Source organism: Anabrus simplex, chromosome 2 (assembly GCF_040414725.1).
Source record: "Anabrus simplex isolate iqAnaSimp1 chromosome 2, ASM4041472v1, whole genome shotgun sequence".
Classification (NCBI taxonomy): domain Eukaryota; kingdom Metazoa; phylum Arthropoda; class Insecta; order Orthoptera; family Tettigoniidae; genus Anabrus; species Anabrus simplex.
The window spans coordinates 470,161,350-470,179,789 of NC_090266.1; positions in this window are offsets into that span (position 1 = coordinate 470,161,350).

Below are 18,440 nucleotides of genomic sequence, written 5' to 3' on the forward strand. Positions count from 1 at the left end.
CTTCAACGACGGTAAAATACCAGTTAAATTTTGCTGGTTTGTTTAGATTAGGCTTTTTAAGTAATAAATAAATAGTTAGTTCCAGTGTATTTTGGTGAAAACCATGACTGTACTATTACTAAGCGTCACCGGGTGAAACTGTAAGTACATTGTTTAAAATCTGCTATAGATTAAGTTATGATAGAGTCGTCGCTGCCGTGATTATCAATTTGGAAGTATGTGCGAGCGTCTGGTTGAAAATATTCTTGAGAGATCTTTCTCAGATAGACCTTTCCACGAAAAATGCAGTCTTATAAAATAGTAATGTTGACTTTAGAGAGTGTAGTTTATTTTTGCTTGGGGCTTTACGTCGCACCGACACAGATAGGTCTTATAGCGACGATGGGATAGGAAAGGCCTGGGTAAAATCCGAGTGGTACAGCTACCGTTATTCACTCAGTTTATGCAACCCGCAGATTATAGCCTAACCTAATAGCATTGACCTTGGCTACTCGCAACGATGTCTGGTCTTAGTGCGCTTTCTATAATTTGTATTTTCATTTCAACTTAATCACCATTCCGAATGATTGTAAAGAATCGTGAAATTTCCGTATCACAGAAACTTATCGTACAGAGAATATGATGGCTGAATGACTGGTAGTAGTGTTGATATAACGTTGTCAAACAGCAACTCTTGATAGCCGAGCGTGCTTGAAGTTAGAGGAGTAAATCAGTGCTTGTTAGTTGGAGGTTCGAGTGCGATATAGGGCCTTTTTCATTTATTTCGTTGTTAAATGTTCGTGTGAGATGCGTTGTTGAAGACAAATCTAAATCATGATCAGTTCGCATGTTGTACGTGCTCTGTTATGTTCATTTCTAAGTAGCTCTTAAAAGAGATATTTGCAGTAAAATAAGCTATTACAGACAGAGGTACAATGGGCTTGTGCATGGCCAATCGATTAATAAAGGAAAACTTCAAAATGAGCACCTCCTTCGTTAATGCATATCTGTGTACGGTAGATGTGAGTCATTCTTGCTTGCTACAACGTACGTGGTGAAACCTGCCTGCACTTTGTTGTAAAGATTACTATTGCCCTACGTATGAAGTCCAGTCGTTCTTCGAGTTGAACGTGCGCAGTTGCTTGGTTGAATGGATGTGTCATAATGCTGACAATAAGTGCAGTGGGCTTCATTCGTTGTAGCCATTCGCCATATAAAAGTCGCATGTTACTATTGCTTTCTAATGTATGCCTTCTTTCTAAAGGTGAAAAGTGACTTTTCAGACTTAAGGAAATTAAATTTTATACTTTAGAATATAAAAATAAAAATGAAAAGCCCGTAGCTAGATTCGAATTCCGAATACGTCGGAAAAATCACATGAGCATTAGTACCATTTAACCACTCCAGGCGACGAAGACTAGGTCTCGTATCTCCGTACTAACGTAACAATCAACGCTATCGCTTCGAAACTGATCTTGTATGTTACAAGTTCTGAACTCGAATGTGCACACAGGTATACCTTAATGCAAACACCACAGGATGCTAATTAATCATGTCTCTCTTAAGCCCAGATAGTTGCAACAATTCCCTACATGTAGAGTATGTACCTATAACTTGGTTAAGTGAGTTCAGCATTATGCTTCAGGTGGTATTCATAATGAATTTTTCCGTTAGTCTGTGCTTACGTGGCATTAATTATTATGTCTGTTTATTTCAACTTCCTTAGAAGACTATCTGAGACTTCGGAAAAGTCTAATCTTCGTAAAGGATGCCTTGAATAGTACGAAATTAAAATAATAAAAAAAGGCATAATTTAAAAACGTTTCGAACGCTCACTGTTCCATGTAGTTTACCCAGGTACATTTAATGTGCCTAATCCCATGCAGCTACTTCCTGCTTGAACGTCTGTTACAACTCTGTATTCACGAGCGAAAGTTCTCGCTTCGTAAAGTTACTGATGTGTTACAGCCTTATGGTCCAGTTTTATGACTTTATTGACCGCTCTAATGGTAGTAATTAATTGGCGCAAGCTATCACATCTGTTGTACAGCATTTTCTGGCCGTATATTATAAAATACTGTGAAAAATGCGTTTCTGTCAATTTCGATGTAATGGGACTATACAAAATGGCGGTGAATTGACATGTCTGTAATTGGCCCTAACCTATCACGTTTTCTGTGATACCGTGACCACTCTTTTCTGTCAAAAGAAAATGGCCTCTTCAACCAATCAGGTACGCAATTTCCTACCGACAACTAAAGGAGTGGCTATGGTTTGTACAGTACAGTAACAATTTGTAAAAATGACTGGAGTATTGGACTCCGCTCTACATAAAATCGTACAGTGTTTTTGAGTTGAGTCTCACTTGCTGCCTCTTGTACCGTTTTTGCATTGTGTGGGGAAGTCTATATTGGACTAACTGCGCACCAAATTCCTGTATGATTTTGTGCAAGATAAGACTAAGAGACATTTAATTCCTAACTGGTTGAATATGTTTGGGAAAAAATAGGGGCAGCTGTAACACCCGGTATATAGACAGATTTTTTCTACTACCACGTGCAAACAGAACAAGCAAACTAGATGCTATCTAATAAGCATAACCACACTACAGTACGAAACTTCACTTAAGCCTATCCTAGTAAGAACGTGTTAACCGAAGCGATAGAATGCTTGTAAGAGTTAAATTCCTGGAAAGAGATATTTCCCTACTACATAAATATCGTGCAATAATAAAGCAAACACGATCGTTTCTGAACTGCATTTATCTCCTTCATCTGTTTAGCATCCGGGGTCGGTTTTTCCCTCGGACTCAGCGAGGGATCCCACCTCTACCGCCTCAAGGGCAGTGGCCTGGAGCTTCAGACTCTGGGTTGAGGGATACAACTGGGGAGGATGATCAGTACATCGCCCAGGCGGCCTCGCCTGCTATGCTAAACAGGAGCCTTATGGGGGGTGGGAAGTTCGGAAGCGATAGACAAGGAAGAGGGAAGGAAGAGGCCGTGGCCTTAAGTTAGGTATCATCCCGGCATTTGCCTGGAGAAGAAGTGGGAAATACGGAAAACCACTCCCAGGATGGCTGAGGAGGGAATCGAACCCCCCTATACTCAGTTGACCTCCCGAGGCTGAGTGGACCCGGTTCCAGCCCTCGTACCACTTTTCAAATTTCGTGATAGAGGCGGGAATCGAACCCGGGCCTCCGGGGGTGGCAGCTAATCACACTAACCACTACACCACAGAGGCGTATTCTAATTACTTAGGGTAACAGAAATGTAGTTAAAATTGAATACTTATCATTCCATGAAATATAATAATATGCGTCACTTTGCCCTAGGTTGACTAATTTCATCATGAACAGAACTTTACAGAAATTTAAAGTGGTCACCTTCGCCATGAAAGTAGAGAAAATAATTATAAACCTGGTCAATGCCATCACCGGACAGGCCATGGAAGTATGTAGTTACAATAAATGGTATAGATATATATGGACAGACTATATTTGATTACTCCTCTTCCTCCTCCTCCTCCTACTACTACTACGTGCAAACAGAAGGGGTGGAAGTAAAGGCCTCTACTACCCGTGACCTCAGCACTTGCTGGGGTGGAGTGGTTATTTCTTTGCCGCCTTTGCCCCCCAAGAATTTACCTGTTTCTCATATTTGGTGTTGGCTGATTGATCCTCAGAGCCATGTGCGTCTCCGGATGCGGAAATATCGTTTATTAAATTTTTAGACTCCTTGACGGGGAATCGAACCCACCTCCTTCCGGGTACACGTCTTTAACGCCTCCACTAGGCAGCCCTTCGGCACAATAGAAACATTGCAGTAAATTCTAATAAATAAAATAGACATGGTGCGCAGTCGAAATTGAAGCTATAAGAAGGCATTAAAGAAAGGCTTCTCCCGCCACTACTACCGAACCGGACCAGTGGTTAGCCTGCAGTATCGAGGAGGGAGATCCGATAAATGTATGGACATCACTTCTCGTCCTTTTTCTTTTTCCCTCTCATTTCTTTTCTGAGCTTCAGCTCTCTGCCAGTCGCTAATGACACTGCTGCTCCACAGAGAACATCTGATAAGCGATGATCACCTCGTGGGAGACCTCCCTCCCATTCTCTAATGATACTTGTTAGTTATAGAATATCTGATAAACCCTCTTCTAAGATATTTACAGCATGTTCAAACACACAACATGATGACCCGTGTTCACAGGGCAGCCGTACACATAGGTTCGTGAGAAAAGTAATTCCTTAGAAGATCCATGAACCATGATGAGTTAACAAGTTAATTAGTGAGAAATGCATTCAAGGATATGAGCGAAGTTAAATAATCCTCTTTGTTCTCATTACACGTTACTGTAATCCGTATTTGGGTAAAGGGATTTAAACTTTCCGTTCCAGCTATGTGGGAAAAAATAAATATAGTGATTAACGAATTCCATTCTTTTGGAATATGATTTTTTTAAATCTTGTGCTAATTGAACGGGGTTTTCTTTACGTATATTAAGAATTATACCCGGAGGCCCCGGGTTCGATTCCCGGCCAGGTCAGAGATTTTTACCTGGACTTGAGGGCTGGTTCGAGGTCCACTCAGCCTACGTGATTAGAATTGAGGAGCTATCTGACGGTGAGATGGCGGCCCCGGTCTAGAAAGCCAAGAATGACGGCCGAGAGGAATCGTCGTGCTGACCACACGACACCTCGTAATCTGCAGGCCTTCGGGCTGAGCAGCGGTCGCTTGGTAGGCCAAGGCCCGTCAAGGGCTGTAGTGCCATGGGGTTTGGTTTGGTTTGGTTTATATTAAGAATTAGGAGATCTGAAATTCTTGATTTGTTTTCAAAATTCTGGGGTCACGGACGCTACCCTCCCGATCCTAGCCCTCTCAAATCCTGGCTCTATAAACATATACGTGAAATGTTAAAACACTAGCAAATGCAAACAGATAATTTCATAACACCTAAACCAGTAATATGTGCAGGTTACTGAATTACTTACTGACTCTCATGGATGACTTGAAAGTAATTCTAGGAAAAGAAAATTACTTGAAGACCATTGCCAGTATAAGTTCATTGTACAAAATAAGCACCCAAACTTGCACAATCATATGATAGTCTACCATAAGGAGCAACTTGTCACTAAAAACACACAAGCACACACATTTAAGTACTTTTAAATGACCATATTCTATATTGGTGAATCAGGTGTATCCTGTAATCATTAATTCCATACGTTTCTCAACAACAATAGCCCTGCTCCTCGGCTGAATATCAACGTTCGGTTTTTAGGGAGCTGGGTTCGAGTCCCGACCTGATCAGAGAGTTTTCACCGCATTTGGTTAATGCTCTAGTTCGGGGGATGTCTGTTTGTGAAAGTTTTCATACACATCTTCCTCTAGGTACAACACATCACCACAAAGCACACAGTAGATAATGCATTCGTCCCTGTAGTTACACTGGTAACTGAGGTTCCTATGTTTTGGGTTATCATGGAATCCAGCTAGTAGGTATTAATTCCAATATCTTTAGTGTTGCGAAATGAGAGTAGAATATGGCGGCACAGTGCAGTAGTTTGTTGTAAAATGCTATAAACAACTCCTGTAATGAAATTTCATTTTTTTAGCCGGGCTGAGTGGCTCAGACGGTTGAGGCGCTGGCCCTCTGAACCAAACTTGGCAGGTTCGATCCTGGCTCAGTCCGATGGTATTTGAAGGTGCTCAAATACGTCAGCCTCGTGTCGATAGATTTACTGGCATGTAAAAGAACTCCTGCGGGACTAAATTCCGATACCTCGGCGTCTCCGAAGATCGAAAAAGTAGTTAGTGGGACGTAAAGCAAATGGCATTTTCCGATTTCATTTTTCAATTTTTCCGATATTTGGCGACCGTGATAGGACAAGCATTTTTTTTTTAATTTTAGAATTTGCTTAACGTCGCACCAACACAGATAAGTATACTGTCGATGATAGGATAGGAATAGGCTAAGAGTGGGAAGGAGGCGGCCGTGGCCTTGATTAAGGTACAGTATGGTGTGAAAATGGGAAACAACGGAAAACCCTCTTCAGGGCCGCCGACAGTGGGGTTCAAACCCAGTATCTCCTGGATGCAAGCTCACAGCTGCGCGACCCTAACCACACGGCCAACTCGCCCGGTAAAGGACAAGCTTGATAGCAACGCGTAATGTAATAAAGGTACGAACTGTGGATCAGCGTGCTCACACTCAGGTATATAACAAAGTAACGGTTTTGATAACGTGTGAAGGTGCCGATCCGGTTCCTGATTGAGCACAATCCAACTTACTTCAGGAGAAAAGGGAAGATTTACTGGAGCTTGACATTCAGATTTTTGAATTAATGCTCAAGGAAGATGCAGACTAAGATTACTTTCAAAAGAGATTAGAGCCACCACCGTAATTACTAGCAAGTTTAATACCCTCCTGATTAAAATTTCCGATGTTTTAAAAGAGAGAGGTCAAGAATGCTCTAAGTGAACGTACATCACGTATAATTCCTTGTACTCACAAAAAGTGTAGCGTTTCAGTTCTTGGACTTAAAACAATCATTGGTTGTACTAGCCTAAGGCGTGGCTACAATTTTGGGTTCTGCTTAGAAAATTTGATGAAGATGAAAGTATAGAGCCGTCAAATGAATTTCAGCATCTTTTTGAAGTCACTGCCAAAGGTCCGCAAGCCCAAGAAGTTGTATGTAGTTACCCTACTACCGTCCGGCTCCGTGGCCAAATGGTTAGAGTGCTGGCCTTTGGTCACAGGGGTCCCGGGTTCGATTCCCTGCAGGGTCGGGAATTTTAACCAAAATTGGTTAATTCCCCTGGCACGGGGACTAGGTGTATGTGTAGTCTTCTTCAACATTTCATCCTCATCCCGATGCGCAGGTCGCCTACGGGCCTCAAATCAAAAGACCTGCACCTGGCGAGCCGAAGTCCTCGGACACGTCCCGGCACTAAAAGCCATACGCCATTTCATTACCCTACTACCCCGCGGAGAGCATTGAAGGCCCACTTTTGTAGAGAGGATGTACTGGTAGAAGTCTACATTAGTATTATCCTACAGGATACCATCACATCTACTGCAATGCCACGATGGTCACTTTGTGATCGCCAGGAAAGTTAGGAACCCCAGGGCTCTTGAATCTCGAAGGTAACGACTGATAGATGTAAGCAATTCTTTTGCCCTTATGGAATCTTGTTTGCCCTATGAGTTACTACGTGAATAATACAGGTTTTTAGATTCACAGGCAGACATGGGTGGTAGTAATGCTGGGAAAACACAATTAACGTTCTGATGGATTCCTTACGATCGGAGGTTGAAGAAGAATAAAGAATTTCGATTGAAATGGCTGGTTTTGGCGTTAGAGCTTCAGAAAATACGTCTACTCTTGTTTATCTGCTCACAATTGCTAAACACGACGGGAAATGTTTTTACTTTGGTCCACAAGACTGAATTAAAACACGAAGCTTATCCATATCGGGAAAATGCCAAGTTTAGGAGGAGAAAAGGACCTGCTTTTGTCGTCTCAAAGCAGGACATATTGCCAAAGGTGTAAGGGCAAGCCAAAAAGTTAGTTTGCGGCAAGCCTCATTTTTTCATGTGTAATAGTTTGCCTGATGTTCAGAATCAACTTAAATCAAGTGAGTAAGATATATCGTCTGTAAACATGAAGCTTCAAATTGATGAACTACTAGCCGGTCTCTCAAACAGCCGTGATGTGCAGATGCCATTGCGTTTAGTTAATATAAGAAGGGGCAAGGCTTTCTGTTGTATTAGGACTGTAATAGACTCTGCAACACAACGCTCTTGTGTATTATCTGAAACAGCAAGGATGATGAGGTACAGACTATACGGACAGGAGATGATTCAGCACTCTCTTTTTGGTGGTAAAAAATGGCATAGTACTGCATGATGTGTTCGGTGTTTTCCTCTTCAGTTCAGAGGATAACAACAGGTAAAATTTTGAGACACTAGGTAAGCTAACGATGTGTGGAGTTGTCTTCTTGTATCAAATAACGTGCCTGTCAGAATATCAAGTTGAGTGATATCGACTCTTCCAAGCAGATAGAGATGATCACAGGAGCCGACATAAATACAAAGTGCTCATATATTCCAGTTCTGGTTTTGTTGCGATTGAAACCCAGCAAGGCTGGAGAGTGATAAGAAGCATACCGAAACATCAAGTTGTTTGAAATATTCTGGCGATCATGGTGACTAGTATGTTTGTTAAGGAGGCCAATATTCCTTCAGAAAAAGCATGAATCATGAACTTGAATCCACTACTCAACAACACTTCTAAGAAACAGCGTCTGTCACGAATGAAGGACTGTTTGAGGTGTATTTATCCTCCTCTCTCAGGCCACTAGCAATTAGCGTTTAAGGGAATGGAATCCATGGTAAAAAAAGTTCGAAAACAGAAGGGCTGTTTGATGATTATCAGGTAGTTCTGAAGCAGTGAGCGGCTGAAGGGGTCATTTAGGCGGTGGTTTCTCGGGAATTACCGTCATCGTACCATTACCTTCCTCACTGGCATGATCTTATGGCAGGCAGTACTGTTCCCATGCGGCCTAGACTACTTCCACCTTCCCCTCGGATATTCTGACCTGGAATGGAAAACACAGATATATTACCTGTTAATATAATGCGCGAAACAGAACACAATTTACATTTTAAAATCTTATTCAGTTCGTATGTATGTTGATATATTGGCACCTCAGTCTGATAGCTGGTTGTATCAACAGTTCAACCATCAGGTGACAGTGATGGGCGTTGGAGAAATAAGGAGTGAAGTGCTTTCCGACTGCTCTTCTTACGGCGTCAGATAGTGCTATAACATCTCAATTAGCCACGTTACACCAGCTTCTCCTGTAAGTCGTCATGTTTAAAGATAAAAATTCAGAATAGTTGTAATCCACCATTCAAATTACTGTGCAATTAAAAATAACAAGACTCGTCTAGCGATTCCATAATTTGTTTCTGGCAAAGAGTTGCTCTCATTAATGTTCGAATCTTCTTCATAACTGTGCCACAGTGAAAGCTGCTGAAATTCTGGGTGGTGCCGAGTAATAACATTCAGAGCACAAGGTATGTGGCTAGATACTGTGTAAGTCATTACTCAAATAAGCAATTGCGCTGCAGTAGCACAATCTGGCTCCTGAACAATAAAGTTTCTCCATGCGAACACTTGTTACCATATTTTAGGGCTACCCTGTGAAGGCGAACCGCTACTCGGCCGGAACCGCTCAACCAACTTGATCCATACATAGGCTAAATATTTATTCCCATGTTAAGGTAGGACATTTTAAATATCCTTCGAACGGAAATATTTTTTTTACAATTTTGTTTACGTTAGGATAGGAAAGGGCTAGGAGTGGGAAGGAAGCAGCCGTGGCCTTAATTTAGATACAGTCCCAACCATTGCCTGGTGTGAAATTGGGAAACCATCTTCAGGGCTCACAAATGCTGCAAGCTTTCTTGGTCCGGAAGTATGTAAATAAAATAGCATTAAACCAATATCGGGAACCTATATTCTAAAACTGTTAACTCCAAAAATGTCGAAATTGAGTTATGCACAACTTCGGGCTAGACACATGATAAGAAATGATCCCTTACCACAAAAAACAGTCCTACTCCTGCTCAATACTATATAAAATATAGCTTTGAAACTTGATATGTCCAAGGAGTTAGCATGATTTGGAATTCAGGTGATCGACTGGAGTTAGCAGAGCTATAAGTAGATAGAAATACAGAGAGATTAAATAAGTACTTCAAGGCGTCTTGTCTCAAGGAAACGGAGAATTTAGTATTTCGAAGAACAAAATAGTTAAGTGCAGTAGAAGACATTAGAATGAAGTCCAGGTATCTCCAGCCATGTCCGGAATAAGTTTCACCTCCTATATGATTGAGAAACCGAACAACAAACGCATATATTTTCCAGACAGGGGTATGTGTGGTGATCCTCTGCCTATTAAATCAGCAAACCTTGATGATATTGAATAAACCACATGAAGTACATTCCAGAAGAGGACAGAAAGTTCTACGAAATCCTAAAATCAAAACCAGCTAACGATGGAAGTGGTAATGAATCAGAGTAAGGAAGGGACTACGAGTAGAAAAACATCATGTCTCATTATATAAGTTACATGTTCTGAACAGAGTTTGAAAGAATCTTATGAAGTGAGAAAATAGTATTGTTCTGTTAATGATAAGCAACGTGGTACAGACGTACAGAGACATGTACTGTGGGTTATAGTATGTATTAATAGGTAATAAGTATATCATAAAAAGTATAAATAACAAATACACATCTTATATCTCATTCCTTCTTTCCCAACAGGTTTTTATGATGATATATAACGTAACTTACTTGTATGTAAGCGTTCCATTCCGTATCATTTTCTTTTAGACATGAAATAATTGATACAAAAAAGTATCTTTTACCTTAAATTACTGTATTCTGATTAGTACTTCACGTAAAATAAAAACAAATAAAAATAAATAAACACATCATAATTATTACGTTTTACACTTTCTCAGTTTTATTAAAATTTTGGATTTGGGATGATTTGGAATACAGATCTACAATTGTAGGCAAAGAACCCTCTTCGTAATTTTCTGTACTTTATCTCAGCATCCTGGGAATGGCACTGTGTCAAAATGAAGCCCACATTTACGGTCGGATGCCCTTACTAACGCAACCCTACAGGAAGGGATTGATTCAATATTGTGTGTTTCTGTAAGAGTTTGTTTTGTGATATGTTCTATACAATTCAAGACTTGTATTAAGATGAACACGAACACACAATCGCCGAAGTAGGGGAATTAACCAGACAAATTGAACATTCTCAACCCGGCCAATAATCGAACCGGGGTCCCTCTGGACCGGAGGCCAGTATGCTAACAGTTCAGCAAAGGAGCCGGACAAGTGTAGGTGAAGAACTAAAGACGTACAAAAGCATGAAATGTATTCAAGACCAATAATATTTATATTAGATTTTAAAGTATAAACTCTCGTGCTGGCTTCGAAACAGAGTCCGAGTACATAATAAAGAGCGAGTTAGCCGTGCGGTTAGGGGCGCACAGCTGTGAGCATGCATTCGGGAGATAGTGGGTTCGAACCCCACTCTTGGCAGCTCTGAAGAAGGTTTTCCGTGGTTTCCCACTTTCATACGAGGCTGTACCTTAATTAAGGCCACGGCCGCTTCCTTCCAAATCGTAGCTCCTTACTATCCCATAGTCGCCAGAAGACCTATCTGTGTCAGTGCGATGTAAAGCAAATTAAAAAGACAGTACGCGGCAAAACAAACATTATTGAAATTACAAACATCCTCTGAACATGAAACTGTGCTGAATGTCGCCAGAAACCTACAGCTGTAGCGACGATGGGTGCAGCAAGAGGGAGAACTACAGCCCACACCGCGAGGAATCATACAATGGCTTTCTGAAACAACACTGTGGAAATGGCTCAATTCCGCACCCTTTCCACTCCTCGGATCTCGCGCGTCCATATGCCTACATAAGGGCATGTTGAAAGAATCCATTTTTCGGCCACATGACCCACCTAGGAATGTTCCCTTATCACGAGAGAAGGTACAGTCATTTTTTGTACTCACGTTAATCTGTGTTAATCAACGGGTTCGAAAGTCTACAGCAGGGCCTCGGGCCTCTCAGCGTGCATGCACTGCGCACGGTGCAAAAGACGATTTCGCTTGGTTGAGCACAGTGCACACCCCACTCCTCGATGTGGAGCAATAGCGCTGTTTCTCTCTTTCCCCACGCCTGTCTCCCTCGCTCCGCCCGTCTCCCTCTTCCTCACTTGCCCCGTAGCGCTCCAAATCTGAGCCGAGTAGAGCCGAGTTGAGCCGAACTTAGCCGAGTAGCCCAGAGACGTAGCGTTGGTCCCAGCCAAGCCGAGTGGGACCGATGCACTGTGCACAGGAACTCTGCGCTTCAATTTTCACGCCCGAGATTTTGAGCGTTTGAGAGGCCCTGGTCTACAGGACCGTTATCAACAGTGTACGAGCCATTTTGAACACATGCTGTACCGATACGTGTTACCGTCGCTACCTTAACTGTTATTACGACCTATCTTGATGTCCAGAACATATGTTTAATTTTAGTATTGTTTGATCTGCCGTATTTTCAACGGTTTTCAGCGCGAATGAGCAGGCTGAATGAACGGTCTGAAACCATTACGTGAAGCAGGCGTCGTGCCCAAGCGTCGGAACGTACTTGTCTTGCATCATGGCACAGTGAAATCCTAGCGCTTTCGTTTCGTAATAAGACATAAAGATTGTCACGGCGATATTTAGTGAAATGTATGCGTTGTTGACATCAGAACACACAACTAAATACAGACACGTGTTCGTGCTCTACGTCACGGTTACTTCACGACATAGTTTCACGTTCGTGAATGAAACTTGTTCATTATCTGGTATTCATATTCTACTAAATAGGTCACATAGGCCTTTTATAAGGGACTTCCTTAAATATGCAAATCACATTGTTCTGTAATAAGATCCTGATTTATTGATGAATATAGAATAAATTTTCCGAGCTTGGAAGACGTAGTCTACTTGATTTCCAGTTCCAAACGCTTCACTGGGAACTGCACCTGACATTTTCAATGGTTCATTCTCTCGGAAGTTCAGAAGTGTCCGCTACTTCCTTTTAACCTAGTTAAAAGACAGAGAATAATGGCACAATTCCCCCTCCACAATGGCACTATGGCCATCATGGGCCGCGGTTTTCCAAACGGCTCTGCTGCTCAGCTTTAAGTCTTGCATATTACAATATGACCCGCGGTCAGCAAGACAAACCTTATCGGCCATTATTCTTAGCTATCTTGACCGGGGCCGCATCCTAAACATCCGATACCTCTTCAGTTGTTCTCACGTAGGCTGAGCCCTCAGATCCACGTAAAAAAACCCTCACCTCGACGGGAATCTAAATCGGGTCTTCTAGGTAAAAGGCCTTCAGACCGCGGGCCCGGATTGCTGATGCCAACGATTACTCGTATTATTATTATTATTATTATTATTATTATTATTATTATTATTATTATTATTATTATTATTATTGTTGTATTGTATGTTGGGTATTCAGTCCGAAGGCTGGTTTGATCCTCCACAGTTCCGCCAACAGCTGTAATAGATAGCCTAGGCGTGACTGAAGAGGCAAACTAGGGAAAAGAGGAGTGAGGTTGTTTCCCGTTGCTTTTCTCATCGAGCCGGAAATTGCTATTGCATGCACCAACCAACCGCATGTGTGATATTTTCACACTGTTCATAACAGAGACTGGCTGCATAAGGAAAGGTGTTACTAGCATCACTTATACCTCGGTAGGTTTCATATGGTCAAAGCCAAGGATGAGACTGAGACAGGTCAATGAAAGTGACAGATTTATTATAGCCCATACCTGAAGACATAGTGCACTGTAAACACTACATGTCGCCAGAAAATGCATTTATTATTATTATTATTATTATTATTATTATTATTATTATTATTATTATTATTATTATTATTATTATTATTATTATTATTATTATTATTATTATTATTATTATTATTATTATTATTGACACACTTCTATGTTTCGATAACTATTTAATACGCTATAACACCAAACAGCAGGAATTGCCGGATATTTAAAACAGAATTTCGCGAATGTTACATATTATTCTACATTGCTTTACAGTAAAACATTACACAGCACACAGAGGTTAGTAAGCAAATCTACCCTCAAACATTATGGGTTAAGTTTACAATCACACACTGGGAAACAAACACACCGTAAATATGTGTGTAAACATTTCACGAGGAAGTTCATGCTGGAGTTAAAATTATCTACACTGATTTATAACAGCCTTACTGTATATTATGGGTGCATACTCAGTCAACAGAGCAAGTGTACGTGTGTGCCTGTTGGCCTCCTCTTTCAACACAAATACATTAACGTAATGAGCTGAGATAATTATCAACTCACGATGGAAGGAAAGGACAACTCTATGACGTATGTCGTGCAATACTATTTATTTATATTTCCAGGAGTCTTCTTTGATGCGTAAGATTAATTAACTACAATGTAAATAACCACCAAAGCATTTATTTGATGAACGATATTTTCCCAACTCCCTCAATTAATTTAATTGTATGTACAGAAAAATGGGGAGCAGATGCCTCTCGCGGGAACATTCATGTAAAAAAACATGGCAAATAAGTGAGGTGTGCAGTGAAGTGGAGGTGCAGGGCTGGTTCATACTTGAACAAATCATTCATCACGGTTTATCTCTTCTCAACATACTACCCACCGTATAAACATAGGTACGGGTAAAGAAACCGATCGTCACCAATTTACTTGTAAAAGCTATTAAACGCTACTGGATATATTCAGTTAAGATAAAAAATTGCTGCATTATTGCTTTATTATCACAGATATATAACATTAAATAGTGCACAATGTAGGACAAGGAGACACATGTCTGCCGTGTTTATAGTGTGACAGGAGTTATGATGTCATACCTAATGCCGCAGAATGTTATTGAAAGACAGATAATTAATAGCCTCTGTGGTCTAGTGGTTATAGTGATTAGCTGCCATTCCCGGAGGCCCGGGTCCGATTCCCGCCTGACAAGGGACTGGTCCTCCTCCCCAGTTGTATCAACGACCCAAAGTTTCACGCTCCAGGACACTGCCCTTGAAGGGGTGGGATCCCTCATGAGTCCAAGGGAATAACCAATCCTGGAGGGTATACGGATTAAGAAAGAAAGAAGACCAAAATGTAAGTCCGAATGTTTGCCACTGAGCACACGCGACTTTCTGGATTAATTATTGTTTCAATATTAACAAACACAAATCATGTTTTCATACTGATGACGTCATATGCATTATGCAAACGGTATCAAATCAGCTATTGACATTTTGTGTTCATTTGTATCATAAACACGGTCGCCATCATGAACTTCGTCAGAATTTGACTTAAAATACTATGGAAAGTGTGTTCTTAAATACTATTGGTATAGCTGCTTATTAATTTCCGTTGGCTACTTCTTGGACGTGTACTCACTTACATAGTTCTAAAATGTCGTGTAAATAAGTCACTTCATGTAACGTAATTAATTTAGAATGCGTATGAAAAGAGAGAAGTGCCTCCGTGGCTCAGGCGGCAGCGCGCTGCCTCTCACAGCTGGGTTCTCTGGTTCAAATCAAGGTCACTCCATGTGAGATTTGTGCTGGACAAAGGGGAGGTGGGACAGGTATTTCTCCGGGTACTCTGGTTTACCCTGTCATAATTCATTCCAGCAACACTCTCCAATATCATTTCACTTCATCTGTCAGTCATTAATCATTGCCCCAGAGGACTGCGACAGGCTTCGACAGCCGGCACAATTCCTATACTCGCCGCTAGATTGGGGTTTTATTCATGCTATTCCTGACACGGTCGAATGACTGGAAACAGGCTGGAGATTTTCATGAAAAGAAAGGACCGTAACATTCTTGTGGAATCAACATGCGTCCGAGAAGGATTTCGACAGGAGTACTGCACCACTTTCCATATTCCTAATGGCCATTGCCAGAAATTCTTTAGAGCTTTGAAATCCCGCCCGTGGAGATCCTGGTTTAGCTTTAGATGGTAGGGGTGTTATTTACGCGCATGCATTATCTGTAGTAGGGAATCCTGGCTGATGTTCACCTGTTTTGCATTTGTTCGTGTATTCGTGCGTAGGTTATTGCGAGCTGTGTCCAGAAAATCCTCTTCATTCTCCCAAGACACTATGGACTTCCTTCGGACAGGTGGTATTCAAACAATCACTCCTGATCTGCTTATAGGGCAGTTGCCCAGGTGGCAGAATTTCCTATTTGTTTTTTATCTAGGTTTTCTTAAATAATTGTAAGGAATTTGGAAATTTATTGAACATCTCCCTTGATAAATTATTTCAATCCCTAACTCTCCTTCCTATAAACTCAAATTTGCTTCAATTTGTCCTTTTGAATGTGAACTTTATATTGTGATCTTTCTTACTTTTAATAACACTACTCAAGCTTATTCGCCTAAAAGGTGACTCCACGCCAACTCTCAACTGACAGCTCGAAACATACCACTTAGACGAGCAGCTCGCCCCCTTTCTCCCAAGTCTTCGAAGCCACAACTTTGCAACATAGTGACGTACCCACTCGTGCCCACAGATGTGTGACAAAATTGTGACGTGGCGGGTCACCTTAATATTAATATAAATAAGTAATATGTCATTGATTTTCCATAAACAATATCCCGTGGGCGCCAGCCTTCAATCTTATGGCTTGAAAACGATAGTTGGTAATTAATAATGATAATAATAATAATACGTAATGAGACCATAAAAACTCCCAGGGATGGGGTGACGGAACACTAACCGTTAAGTACACTAACTTGGAAGTTAAGGATCATTAATAATAATAATAGAAAATAAAATTAAAACAGATATTTATTAGGATGAAAACGTGACGTAGCGGCGTATTCACGGAATCTGAACTTACGGAATAAAAATAAAAATTAAATGAAATAGACTCTAAGGAAATGAACTGTTAGGCGAAGACTTGCAGTAATTTATGCCATTAGCTCACCATTTTAGACTCTGTTATCTGGATGCAATCTATATAGCAGCTGATGATTGATGGATCTCTCGTACAGGCGGCGTCATCTCTTGTTGTGGATTCCAGTCCTACTTCTGCTTTGTGCATAGTACACTAGCTGTACTACGACATTTCCTGACTTTAACACTTCCTACTGTACTCCTTACATAAAGTCGCAATGAGTCCTAATTTTGATAGAAAAACCACCCTGGGTTACGTTCATGGAGAGAATACACTTGTATTCTTCCGTAATACGGAACAGTAGCGTAACTAAATCCATAACAAAATCTCTCCTGCCCTATACCAGTCAAAACCGGTCTCCCGTTGACTATAACTCTCGTCATTGAGTTAACAGGTCTCAATGAGAGTATATTTTGTGTAGTGCACTACTCAGATGCGAAGTGAACTAAGTTAAGATCTTCCGCGACGTCAAGACGTACAGCCCTCCTCCGATGATAGATTAGAATCGTCCTTCTAAGTAGTTGTAAGTCAGAGTGTCCTTCCAAGTGCGAGTGTCCAAGAGTCTTCTCCAGCTCTTGTCTTCGAAGTATATAGGTTCCAAAGTCTCACTCCATCAACCATATCACATGGTCCAGGATCACATGTACTATCCCTTCTTTTATCCATTGCTGTGAATCTATCATGTTGCTTCATTACGTCCATTTACATAGGTTGAACTTTCCCGCGGAAACAAGGCGTCAGGTAGCGAACTTCGAGAAGTAGGGTACGGTATCTCGTAAGCTTGATGACGTACATTTCCTGGTAATGGGCTGTAATTAGCCTGCTGACCCCGGTTACCTCACTTCGGCTGTTGGAAAATTTACTGCAAGCTATTAATACGAATGATGTTGAAATACTTTACTCAATAAATCGTTCGTTCAGAATACGTTATAGCCGCGATACAAAGAAATGAAATGATGATGTGAAATGGATTATTAAAACCCTATAATATACAGTATATACATAATAATTTAAAAATGACCTACCAGTGATTAAATATACACATCTTTTCAATTAATTACACAGATCAATAATTTAGTACATGCTGTGATGTCCCAAATATCACAACATTTTCATAACGCTACTCTTTTGTCGGAAATCACACAGAAAAAATCGAGGTGATTTTCTTTGGGTTTCTTCAGTTCCCGAATCAAGTAATGCTCGTGAGCGTCCCATCCATACACTGGAACCATACTCTAGTTGGGTCATTACCAGAGACTTATATGCCCTCTCTTTTACATTCTTATTGCAACACCCTAAATACTTTCATTTATATGTGCAGAGAACAGTACCCCGTTTATGTGATTACCGCAATGAAGGTCTTTCCTTATATTAACACTTAGTTACAGTGATCCCCATAAGGAACTTTCACTCCATCAAAGCAGAAATTAAAACTGAGAGGACTTTTCCTATTTGTGAAACTCACAACCTGACCTTAAACCCCGTTTATCACACCATTGCCTGCTGTCCATCTAACAACATTGTCGATATCTTTTTGCAGTTGCTCACAATCTTTTAACTTATGCAATACCTTATACAGTATAACGTCATATGCAAAAAGCCTTACCTCAGGTTCCAGTTCGTTACTTATATCATTCATATATGTGAGGAAACATCAAGGTCAAATAATATTTCTTTGCGCAATTCCCCTCTTGATGGTTACAGGATCAGATAAAGCTTCACCTACTCTAATTCTCTGAGTTCTCTTACATAGAAATATAGCCTCCCATTCAGTGACTCATTTATCTAGTCGAATTGCACTCATTTTTGCCAGTAGTCTCCCATGATATACCATATCAAATTCTTTGGATAGGTCAATAGGGACACAGTCCACTTGACCTCCCAGATCT